Raw genomic sequence first — 12,500 nt, 5'->3', positions numbered from 1 at the left:
TGTCTACATACTCTTTGATGATGTCTTCCTGGAAACGAACTATTGCTTCCATTGCTTCCAGGTATACTGATTTGGAACCTTTGTCCAACTCGTCCTGTAACATGCACAGCTTAGTCCTGAGCAAGGTCGGATCGGCGATGTACATCCGCATGTTACCAGCGCTGACTTGCAAATCTATGTTGGTGGCCATGAGCATCAACTAATCGAAGAACGCGTCGAGCTCCAATTTGACTTGGTTTTTCTCTTTGGCCTCGGTAAGCCTACCAATTGACAGGATGCCATACTTTCTCACCACAACATCCAAACTCCTGAACAACTATGCGTACGAAGCCTCAACACTGGTGATGAGCGGCAAGAGTTCTTCATGGTTCCGGATCATACTCCATATGTGTACTTTGTCCAACTCTACTGTGGCTTCATCATCTTGTGCAAGTGAAGCAGGGCTCCCTTATACCTCATTGTCCATGTCTGTACATGATCAACAGCGGCATGTATATTTGTGAGTGTCTGCGCTATCTTGGTGTAGCATTGTTGATGACCATGTAGATGGACAACTACCTTGTGCATGGTGATGAACCTATCATACAGTCTCCACGTGACTGTCTCAAGAGCTGATACTTCAGCAAGTATCGCTTTCTTCATCTCTGCTCTGGCAGATCCTGTTGATTGTTCCTCTCTTTGCCTGGCTGCTTGCAACTCCTTAGCCATGCGCTCGTTTTTTGCTATCAAGAACTTCACACTCGAGCTCGTGGCTTCGGCATAAGCCTTTGTAGCATCGGCCAAGGCAACTAGATGTCTTCGTACATCTGACATAATCACTCGTTCTTCAAAGTGCACAAGTGATGCATGCTCATCCGGGGTGTGCGCTCTACGTGCTTGTACAACTCTGTGTTGTGACTCATCAAAGGTTATGTTGTACACATTTGTTCCCGGATTATCCTCAAGGAGAATGGTATCCCCTTGTTCACTCGGGACTTGCTTTGCTATTGGAGTTGGTGAAGCCTGTGGGGTGACCTCGGTTGCTTTTGGCATGAGGTCGGTGTCCTGATCTTGTTCTGGCTGCTCCATCTCCATGTCCATCTATTCTACTATCGGTTCATCCTGCAGAGCAAGTTCTTGTTCCTGCGGCTGCTCACCCTATTCCTCATCTGTTGCTGGTTCAGAGTCTTCAACCTGTATCGGCACGGTTTGTGTTGTCTATGCGCCTTGCACTTCCTCCTATTCATGTTCTTGTTCTTGTTCATGTTCCTATTCCTGTTCCTGTTCATGTTGCGCTTCCTTCTCCCTTCTGCGCATCTCTTGTTCTTCTTTGAGCTTCTGCACTACTTCCTGCAACTTCCTCTCTGCTTTTTCCAGTCTCTGATTCTCCCTCTTTCTTTGCGCTACACTCCTGTCGTGCTATCGCCTCTTTGCATCTATCTCCAAAGCTACTCTTTCCACAAATGGGTCTTCCTTAAACTTGTAGCTTTGCTCCGTCTCTATGCTTTCGGCAATCCTCCTCTTGCCTGTCTTGCACAGGTTCGTTTCTTGCTGTTATTGTTGTTACTACTCCCTGTGGTGTTGTTGCCTTGAGTGTTGCTAGCCACTCTACTGCCATGCTGAACGGTTCATGTTGATTTGGGGTAGCATCGGATGTGCTCTAGCCACGAAAATTGTTGGAGAGGCTAAGGCACATGAGATCTCCAATACCCAGAAAGGGTTTGGGAAGATTCTAAACAGTTTGGGAGGTATTAAAATAATTAAACATTTTAATGGTGTCCCTAAGTCTAAACTTAGGGAAATTAAAATATTAATGTGAATTAATATAAAACTGTGTTAGAATGGTCCAAAAGGCATGGATCAAGCCAGATCTAATCTTAGCCGCTGATTAGGGACTTAATCTCGGCTGTTGATTTGTCAACGTATAAGAGGAGGCTTGAGGGTCACTTGGAGAACACACCAAGAGATCAAGATTTCGACTTTCTGGGGCAGGGTTTGCTGAAAAAGTTAAGAGAGTGATTAGAGTTGCAGCTAAGGGGCAATGAATACAAAAGCAGAGAGGCAGAGATAGCACCAGGAGGATCAGCACAGTAGCCGGAGAGAGGGACGCAGCAGCAACCAAGGGCTCATGCAGAGCCAGCCAGGGCTCACGCAGAGCCAGCTAGGAGCTACGTAGTGCCTCAAAGGGCCAGCGTGGGTGACGCAGAGGGCCAGAGGACTAACGCAATGCCTCCATAGGCTGATGCAGGCCAAGCCAGGGTAAAGTTGGACTAACGCTAGGCCAGAGAGAGGCTGACGTTGGGGTTTCGTGTGGCAGATTGGAGTTGTGGAGCTGCCAGAGTGTTTATCCGGGGTTTCAGCCAGAATATCTGCTTCCGAGTAGAGAGGTACTACTGCCGAGATTTTTCTCTGTTGGGTAAGCCGGATTTGGCACCCAGATTGTATTCTGAAACTGCTTAATAAATCAAACCTTCATATAGTTGCACCGGTTTTCTCACATTGGGTTTTTCCAGGGACATTAGTCCAAAAACAACGATGTCACTTGTGTGCTTGTTTCTATTTCCTTCAGTTGATGATCTGTAATGTGTTGAGCATGAATTTGCATTTATTTCCAATATTTAAATGGTAAATAACTTGTTAACAAAACAAGTAGGTAGGAAATAGAAATTCTAACAGTTAGACTTAGAAATTCCAACATGGTATCAGAGGATGGTTGCAGATCACAGGAGAACTGAGGACATCAGTTGAACAGAGCAGCAATAGCAGAAAACAATTGTCCCAAGTGACAGAAGTTGTTCCTAGCAGAGTAGCAGCAAGGAAGGGGTGACGCAGTGCCTGCGTCATCAAGATTGAGCCAGGAAGAGGCAGTACAGAGGCTGAGGGAGGCAAAGGCAGGCTCACGCAGAGCCACGCAAAGGCCAGGAGGGCTCACGCAATTGGATGAGGAGGCTGATTTGCTAGTGTCGGGATTGCGCAAAGCCTAGGAGCTCTAACCTTCAGGTCGCTGGGGTTTAGGAGGCTACGAGTAATTTGCAGAGTGGAGCTGGTGGGGTATTGTAGTCAAAACAGTACCTAACAGGGTAAGGCCAAGGTAGAGGGAGTTGTTGTCGAGGTGGATTTCAAGCCAAGGAATCCAGATCAGTTTTGCAGTTGCACAAACGATTGGAGGGGCATCTCGACATTGGCAGAAGGGTCTTCAGGAGGGAAATTGAGGTTCAGAGGAGTCATACCGAGAACTTCCAGGAGGGAAGTAGAGGAGCAGGGAAATGGCACTACACGGTGTAAGAGACCAGGACAGACTGGATGCAGCCTCAAACTTCATAGTCTGGAAGGCTAGAATCTTATCTATACTAGACAGGAATCGTGTCAAGCACTTCACCTTGAGGACGATAGCTATCCCAGTTGACCCAGCTGATAACAATAGGTACGAGGATGCAATGGCGAGGGCTAAGAGTATCATCCTTGATAGGGTCAAGGATCATATAGTACCACATATTGCCGAGAAGAACACGACACAAGAGATGTGGGAGGCCCTGACCAAGTTGTATCAGCATACTTCCGTGTAGAGGAAAATGCTACTAGAAAATCGGCTGCGATCATAACAGATGAAGAAGGGAGAACAGATCGACCCATTCCTCGATCGATTGAAGGAGATCCGGGATCAGCTAACTTCCATAGGGGCAACGCCGGATCTAGAATTGGTGGTGAGAACAGCCCTGAAAGCAGTCTCAGAAGACTGGGAGGTGTTTGTTCAGAGCATATTGAGCAGGGCAACCCTTCCAAATTGGGAGGAAATGTGGGCTACTCTTCGCCAAGAAGAGATCAAAAGGCTGAGCAAGGCGGGAAGCAGCGGCAAGGGGATCAGAATCAAAAAGGAGGAGGAGGAGGATGTTGCCCTAGCATCTAAGGGAAAATAAGAGAAATGGAAGAAGGACCTCTCCAAGGTCAGATGCTTCCACTGTGGGGAGTTGGGTCATTATACGACCCAGTGTCCAAGGAAGAAAAGTAAGGGAGAGCCCTCCGAGACCAAGGCAGCGCCAACAAGGGCAGAGAAGGAAGTGGAGACAGACGATGATTGTGCCATGAGTGCTCATGTTCCACTTCAGAAGAAGTGGGGAGACATCAAGCTATAATCAACAGGGCTACATGCGATGAGGGGCAGGATCCTCGAGGTACCCAGCCTCTTGGATTAGACCTTACTACAGGAGCCCCGAAGAGGAGTAGCAGGACTGGCGGATGTCGGTAGAGACGGATGCGGATGGAGCGACAAAGGGAGCTACAGTGTAGGATTCCCAGGACAGCGCGAGGCTAGCACGCTGCAACAGTACGAGTGGCACAGGAGTGTTGCACCAGTGCAGGATGGCACAGAGAGGTGTGCAACGGTGTGAGATGCACAGAGTTGTTGCAGCAGCGCAGAGGTCAGAGAGGGAGCACTTGTCAGTGCAAAGGGAGCTTCAGCATTAGGAGTGTTTCTAGCCTGACGGAGATGTCAGAGTTTGGAGATAAGTGACTTACTTCTCAGTAACTAGGCTGCAATGCAACAGTTAGCAGTGGTAGTGTTGTGGGCAGCATGATGAGAGGGGTTGCAGTGCAGATGCAGCAGTGGCAGTGGCAGTGGCAGAGGCATGGGCAGCAGCACAGATGCAGAGAGAGTCGCAGTGCAGAGGATGTTGAGCAGCACGCCTAGCATCAGCACAGGGAGCGATGCCGGATGATCAAAGTGATGCTCACTGAGGAGTATTACTAGAGCACAATCCTTGCTAAGAGGGAGTGTTGATTTGGGGTAGCATCAGATGTGCTCTAGCCACGAAAATTGGTGGAGAGGCTAAGGCACATGAGATCTCCAATACCCAGAAAGGGTATTAAAATAATTAAGACTTAGAGAAATTAAAATATTAATGTGAATTAATATAAAATTGTGTTAGAATGGTCCAAAAGGCATGGATCAAGCCAAATCTAATCTTAGCTGTTGATTAGGGACTTAACCTCAGCTGTTGATTTGTCAATGAGAAAAGTATAAGAGGAGGCTTAAGGGTCACTTAAAGAACACACCAAGAGATCAAGATTTCGACTTTCTGGGTTGGGTTCGCTGAGAAAGTTGAGAGAGTGATCAGAGTTGCAGCTGAGGGGTAGTGAATACAGAAGCAGAGAGGCAGAGATAGCACCGGGAGGATCAGCGCAGTAGCTGGAGAGAGGGATGCAGAAGCAGCCAAGGGTTCACGCAAAGCCAGCCAAGGCTCATGCAGAGCCAGCCAAGTGCTGCGCAGTGCCTCAGAGGGCCAGCGTGGGTGATGCAGAGGCCAGAGGACAGACACAGTGCCTCCATAGGCTGACGCAAGCCAAGCTAGGGTGATGCTAGGCTAACACTGGGCCAAAGAGAGGCTGACGCAATCCCTAGAGGCTGACGTTGGGGTTTCGTGGGGCAGATTGGAGGTTTGGAGCTACCAGAGTGTTTATCCGAAGTTTCAACCAAAATATCTGCTTCCGAGTAGAGAGGTACTGTTGTAGCATTTTTTGGTTTTGATAAGGTAGAATAAACTAGTCAAAAAATAAAATAAAAAATTTGAAAAATGTTAAGTTAGGATATGGACATAACAATATTAAAAAAAATGTGATGCTAGGCTAACAGTGGGCCAAAGAGAGGCTGGCGCTAGGGTTTCGTGGGGCAAATTGGAGGTTTGGCGTTGCCGGAGTGTTTATCCGGAGTTTCAGCTGGAATCTCTGCTTCCGAGTAGAGAGGTACTGTTGTAGCATTTTTTAGTTTTGATAAGGTAGAATAAACTAGTCAAAAAATAAAAAATATTTTGAAAAATGTAAATTTAGGATATGGACATAACAATATTAAAAAAAAATGCTTTTGAAAATATCTTGATGATGATGTCCATATCAAAGAAAATGCTAGGTTAGATGTCCTAAAAAATCAAAGACAAAAAGAAAATGTTAGGTTAGAAAGAAAAGGAAACAAATAAATTCTGAAAGTGAGCAAGTCTAAATGCCACTACTATTTTTCTGCAAAATAATGGTTGTGTGTAGCTTGTCATAAACGCCACAACCCATGACAGTCAAATTGTTTAATCTTGACTGCTTCATGCTTTAAATTTGATGTTATAGTTAGAGAATAAAGATCTGGCCAAACTGTTTAATCTTGGCAAATCAATAGTTAGGTAGAGAATAATAAGGTGCTCATCAGTTTAATCTAAGCCCTTGGATGTTATAAGGTTAGAATTAAATAGTTTTCTTTTGTAAAATAAAAATAAAGGAAAAGGGTTTGCTAGCTTAAATGCACCCATTAAGTGAAGAAAAAATGATAGGATAAGCAAAGGGTAAGTAGGAGAAAGGTTGCAGAAGTATGATAATTCATTGGACAAAATGTACATTTATCATGTTTTACCATATGTTTCTATGTCCATGAGGCAATTACACAAAGCAAATGAAGGTTTACAAGATCAATTAATTAACTTCCCATTCATCCCCATTCATCCCTATATTTACTAATTTCCCCTTCCCACCTTCATATAATTCATATTCATTCATTTTCCATAAAAACCCCTTTTCCTAAGGTTAAAATCCTTTTTGCCTAGGAAAAATGAAAACCCCATGTTAAATCCTCTTTTACCCAAAAACCCACAAAATGATGTTTAGCCTAAGTATTGATGTATATATGCAAAAAGCAAATAACCCATGAAAGGCATTATACTTAGTCTATTTCCCCTTTCTGCTCATATTTCATATTAACTCTAACTTATAGAATTAAACCCCTAAAAAGTTCTCTTTCCTGTATATGTTAACCCCCTTTATTAAAGTATCCCGAAACCATAAGTTTTATAATAAAACTATGTATTTCATAACATATTGCATATTCGCGAATCGCAAACTTTTCAACGTGCATGCACTCTCCTCGCATTGCGATATGCGATTGCGATGGACCCAGACCCAACGCAATATATATCATAATTCAATGCTATTTTGCATCCGCCTCCATCGCAAGTCCCGACTAAAGCATTACCCTCCGCCATTGCGGTCTCCGATTACGATGGGAACCCGGACCTGACGCAGTATTATTCATGTTTTATTTCCATATCGCGTCCGGCCCTTATCACATTCCTTTGCAATGGGCCTTTCTTCGCTAAACCCCGATTGCGATATGCGATGAACCCGAACCCGATATCATTATCCGTCCGAATTCATATTATTTCAAGTCCGCCATACCATGTTTTGCGAAGAATTTCTTTGTTAAAATGTTTTTATGATTTAAACGAAGAAATAACCTAAACCTCCATTTAACCGCTAATCTAAGTTTTAATCCATAATAAAGCCATTGCCGCCATTATTAATCATTGGGCCCCTCCGCGCTGCTCTTTCACTCCACCACCGTCCGATCCAATACATTCAAATCCAACGACCCTCTGCAATTTCGGGTTGGCTCTCTATCCGAGCATTACCCGCCCGAAAAGTGGTATTCCTCTGACCTCCCCTTGCTACGTGTCAGGCTCAGATTATTAAGGGTGACCCCTCCCAAAACCGCCTGCGCCTCATAAGCAGTGCGATGAAAACCAAAACCACCCCCCGCATAACGACAAAACGGCCACTGTTCACTTTGCGCCATAATTCGTAAAGTAGACTATTTTTCCGTTTAAACCAAAAATTCACCATTTTGTTTTATTGCGCCTATTTTCACAACTGAAACCCTCCATAAGCCTCTGCGACCAATAAAGCCATTGTTTTACCTTCCGATACGCTCTGGACTCCTTCCAATATCCTTTCAAGCTCAATAAAGCCATTGATGTCCTTCTCTGTCACCTATGTTTTCTTAACAATTTCTGTGTTTTGCAGGTAAAAACTTATGTTCCAGGCTTACAAAGAAAAAAGCTTGCATACAGTTTGAAGACAAATATGAAGATCATATCAAATTATTTTACCATGTGACGTAAAATCTAAAAGGATTTACTGTTGAAAAACCCAGTAAAAACCTGAAATGCACAGTAAAGGTAAAAAGAACACAGTGAAGGTTACCCAGGAGGGTCAAAAGATATTCACAGAGTTTAGAGAGTATCAAATGAAAGATCAAATGAAGGAATAAACCAGTGTAAAGGATACAAACAATCAAGCAGCTTAAAGGGCAAAATATCAAACAACAAAGCCAACACAACCTGAATAAAAGGGACAGCAAGAAGCAGTTCAATAGCTGCCCCTATCTTCTTGCATAAAGATCTTTCCTTTCTTAGAATAAATCTTAATCAGTTTTAGGATATTTTCTTAGTTTCATTATTGTATAAATAACTCTTTTCTCAAGTTATTAAGGGTTCGAAGTTCAAGATTCATTGTTCATTACTTGTTAAGTTGTGATTGTTTGTGTTATCCTGTAAGTTTTTCCAGTTATCAGTCGTATGCTTATGACTTATAGAGATATCTAGGTAGGAATAATTGTGTCTCAATTTATTCCTATAAGCTCCTAAAGTGATCATCTATTAAGAGAATGGATTAATGAACTGTCTGTTTAGCTAATCCCCTCTAATCAATAAATCATCAGCATCTTTTGTAAGCTTAAGTATATTGCCTTGAATCTTTGGAACGTAGTTTAGAAGGTTTTCATACTTATGATTTTTCTGTTTTACAGTTTGGAAACTATGATAATCATATTATTTTCTATCTTCTTCTCACCACTATTTGATCTATATCACTGTGCAAAGCTTTATAGTAGCCCTTTGCTAAGATATTAATATTATCCAAAGGATTAAGTATTTCAATTCTACATCTGTCCTCATTCATTAGTCTTCCAAAACTAAAACCAAAAACCCCAAAACAATTATTTTAGATGCTCTGGCATTGGTAGCTGACCTACTACTATCTCAGAGGTACAACAGGTACTACTGCCGAGATTTTTCTCTGTTGGGTGAGTCGGATTTGGCACCTAGATTGTATTCTGAAACTGCTTAATAAACCAAACCCTCAGATAGCTACATTGGTTTTCCCGCATTGGGTTTCTGGGGACATTAGTCCAAAAACAACAGTGTCACTTATGCGCTTGTTTCTATTTCCTTCAGTTGATGATCTGTAATGTGTTGAGCATGCGTTTATATTTATTTCCAGTATTTACATGGTAAATAACTTGTTAATTAATAAAACAAGTAGGTAGGAATAAATCAATAAAGTGCATGAAGGGTTTCTAACGTGTCAGACTTAAAAATTCCAACAGTTCATTGCGCCTAGAGGAGTTATAACAATATCTCCATGCGTCTTCCTCTGGCCAATGACATACCCCGTGGATCCAAGAATAGCACACTCTCGGACAGTGGTCCCTGCATAAGCCATGTGGATCGTATGGATTGAAACTCTTGGTGTCGAAATTAAACTTCTTGAAGTCTTTGACCTCGACATCCGCTTCTTTCAAATGTTGGATCGTGTACAACCCAATTCGCAAAGGAAGCATAGGCCATGGTGCCTTCTTCTTCTTGTGCAATCCAGCTGATAACCCTATCGAGATGTGGTATGCAACCTCCTGCATGACCAGCTTGTCCATGGCAAACCTCGGCAACACATGCGAAGCTTTCTCCGCGTTGTACATCCTGATGAAGGGGCCATTGGGTGAGGTGTATCAATCTGCAATGTTTAGCAACGCCTCCATTTTTGCCTAGGACATGCAAGGCAGATCTTGTTCAAAGATCATCGTGTACAGAGGCACGATGAAATGGTCAGATAGTCTAGCCATGACTCCTCGGTAGCTGCTGAGAGCAACTTGCAATATACGTTCACAGCATTCTCTGAAGGTGTCCATGCCCAACCCATGCCAGGAAACTGTTGACGGGCACAGATTGCATCAAGCAGGTAGGCAGAAATGAAGAATCTTGCTTCTTGATCCTTGGGCAGACTTCCGGCATTGGATACATGCATTTTCAGCTGGAGATCCAACATGTCGGACCAGTTGAACGGTTTTCCTTCACTTGCCAGCAGATCCAACATGACAACCCAACTCTACGAGAACGTCTTCATACTTGGCCATACAAGCGGCATGCAAAGATGACCAAGAATTGGTAAGCTTCCTAAGTGTTTTCGTCTTGTATATCTGGTTGGTTGTCGTCTTGAACTTTGATGGCTCCCTTACCCAACGCTTCAAGATGTCTCTTGTATTTGTGCTGTTGTTGGGAGTGTAGAACGGTGCATCCATCCTCATCACTGGCTGTGGCAAATGGTACATCTGTTGATAATCTTCCGTCCTGAAGGAAGCAAGCTCTACTCCACCAACACTGCTCGGTATCATCATCTCAGTATCAGTGTGTGAGACAATCCAGTGGATCACATCTGAGCACAGGAAGGTGGGATACCTGCATACAACCTTGTACAATCATGACTTATGAATGTTGACATAGACATGTCGATCCTCCAAATTCTCCTCAAAGTTGCCTGCGAAAATAGTGTTGATGTCTTGCCATGTGATCTTGATGTCTTTCTCAATGAACAGGTGTGTGTTTGTGTACACGAGAAAGCTCATAGACCCCTACTCAACCACGTCTCAAGTACTTCTTTCAACTCTGTCTTTTGATGCAGCTCTCTAAGAGGCCATGATATCTGTAATACTGAGAAGCTGCTCAAAAACTTGTGGTACCTGGAGACAGGGAAGACTCTCACTGAAAGAAAATGTCATCTAAGAACATAAAGCAACTCGAGAATCAATCGGGCAACAAACTGGTGACTGCTGGGCAAGATTGCATGGCATTGACTCTGGGAGGCTGGGAGACTATCAGTTGGAACTGCGCATTGCGCAGTCTCAGCTACCAGTGAGGCTTACTAGTAACTGGAACTGCACAATAGTGAGGTTGACTGCTGAATGGAACTGCGCAATGCGCAGATCAGTTAGGTTGGGTTGCTAAATGGAACTGCGCAGTTCCAATGGGTAGGACTGGGGCACTACCTCCTAGATTGCACAGAGCACAGCTGAGAGCCAGTGTGGGCAACCTTTGTGCAATTCCTGGACCGCCAGGATTGCGCAAAGCATGTCGGGAGAAACAAGATCTAAGCTAAGACAACCCGAATCTGCCCAATGGCAACCTAAAAATGTGAAGGACTGAATGTGTGTGCAAAGTTGGTGCAGACCTGAGTGAATAGACATGCATGCAATTCAAGCAAGTACAGAAATCAGTCGAACGGAAAAAACATGAAGCTCATGAAGAGCGTCGCAGCAATGGCGACTATTAGTGCAGAAACAGTGTTATGCATGCGCCACTAAGGAAAGTTAATGCAAAACTCGAAACAGCACTTCTACAAGTTAAAACAAATTAAAACACCAACAGTCGTTCAATAAAACACAGAAAACAGCACTCATACAAGCCGAGAAATAAAAAGCGGCAAAAGCCATGAAAAGCAAAACTTACCCAGAAAAGTTGTGTCGATTGTGCCGAAGATTCCTAGATGCCTCGGGAATGCCACAGCTCCAAGATCGAATGTGAAGAATGAGCTTTGAGGTGTCATCTAAATAGATTTTACGAACTTAGGGTTTATGACGCGCATGCCACAAATCTAGGAAAAAGCAACACTTGGTGGGGAGTTTCTAAATCGACTTTGCATGTAACTCCCGCTGCTAAAAATAGATCCCTAAAATCTAGGGATGCTTTTTCGTTTTTTTCTTCTTGCTTTTTCAAGAAAAGTTGCCCAGCATGCAAAGAAGGATTGCGCAGTTCTGGAGGGGACTGGGCTACCTACTGGCGCATGCAACAAAGAGTCACTGAGGGAAAGCTTTGCGTTGTTTCTAGGCTGAGTGGCCCTGGCTGGCTAGCCAACTCTGCACATTTTTCCAAAACAATGTTGCTACCTTGCTCTGCGCATTTCTGGAAAGTATTGTCAGCGGGCCTGCTCTGCGCATTTCTAGAGAGCAGTGCCGGCTGGCCTGCTCTGCACATTTCTCGAGAGCAGTGTCGGCTGGCCTGTTCGGCACATTTCTGAAGAGCAGTATCGGTTGGTTTGCTCTGCGCAATTTTTGAGTGTAGGGCAACTGCTGGGTTGCTCTGCGCAATTTCTGAGGGGAAGACAGACTGCCCTCCAGGATTGCACAGTTTTGCCCGACAACCCAATGACCGGAAGTGAACCAAGTGTTGGGTCATCCCTCCAGGATTGCACAGTTTTGCCCAACAGCCCAATGACCAGAAGTGAACCAAGTGTTGGGTCAGCTTGTGGTTGATCGACGGAACAAGTAAGTGAACACAAGTTGTTAGGCGACTAAAATAAAATCAAATAAACACAAGTACCTGATCAATGTAGGATAGTTGCTATGATTTTGAGGAAGGAGGCTCCAAAATGAAGCGAACGCAAAATTTTGGAGGGTGGTTGGAGCCACTAAAACAAGATGTAATCAATAATGCAGATGTCAACACATTTTTAAAAAAGAGAAAAAATGTAAATCAAGTCAAACATTAATTAATTATCATTAAGTTATTTTATTAAATTATTATAAAGTTACTTTATTAATTAATTTTATAAAATTATTTTATTATTATATAATTAAAAAATAATGATAATAATAAAATATA

At 43.5% G+C, this 12,500-nt stretch overlaps 1 protein-coding gene across 13 annotated transcripts in view; it reads right to left on the bottom strand.

The window, feature by feature from the left end:
* The window catches only part of LOC149185213 (ARM repeat superfamily protein), a 378,063-nt gene that overhangs the window by 306,371 nt on the left and 59,192 nt on the right, over positions 1 to 12,500 (bottom strand). The gene's annotated exons all lie outside the window — the stretch shown is intronic.

The sequence above is a fragment of the Pinus tabuliformis genome, chromosome 3_2 (assembly GCF_031772625.1).
Source record: "Pinus tabuliformis cultivar Carrire ecotype Pingquan chromosome 3_2, CPIR1, whole genome shotgun sequence".
NCBI lineage: Eukaryota > Viridiplantae > Streptophyta > Pinopsida > Pinales > Pinaceae > Pinus > Pinus tabuliformis.
Note: the sequence above shows the minus strand (reverse complement) of the source record. Positions and strands in the feature narration are given on the sequence as shown.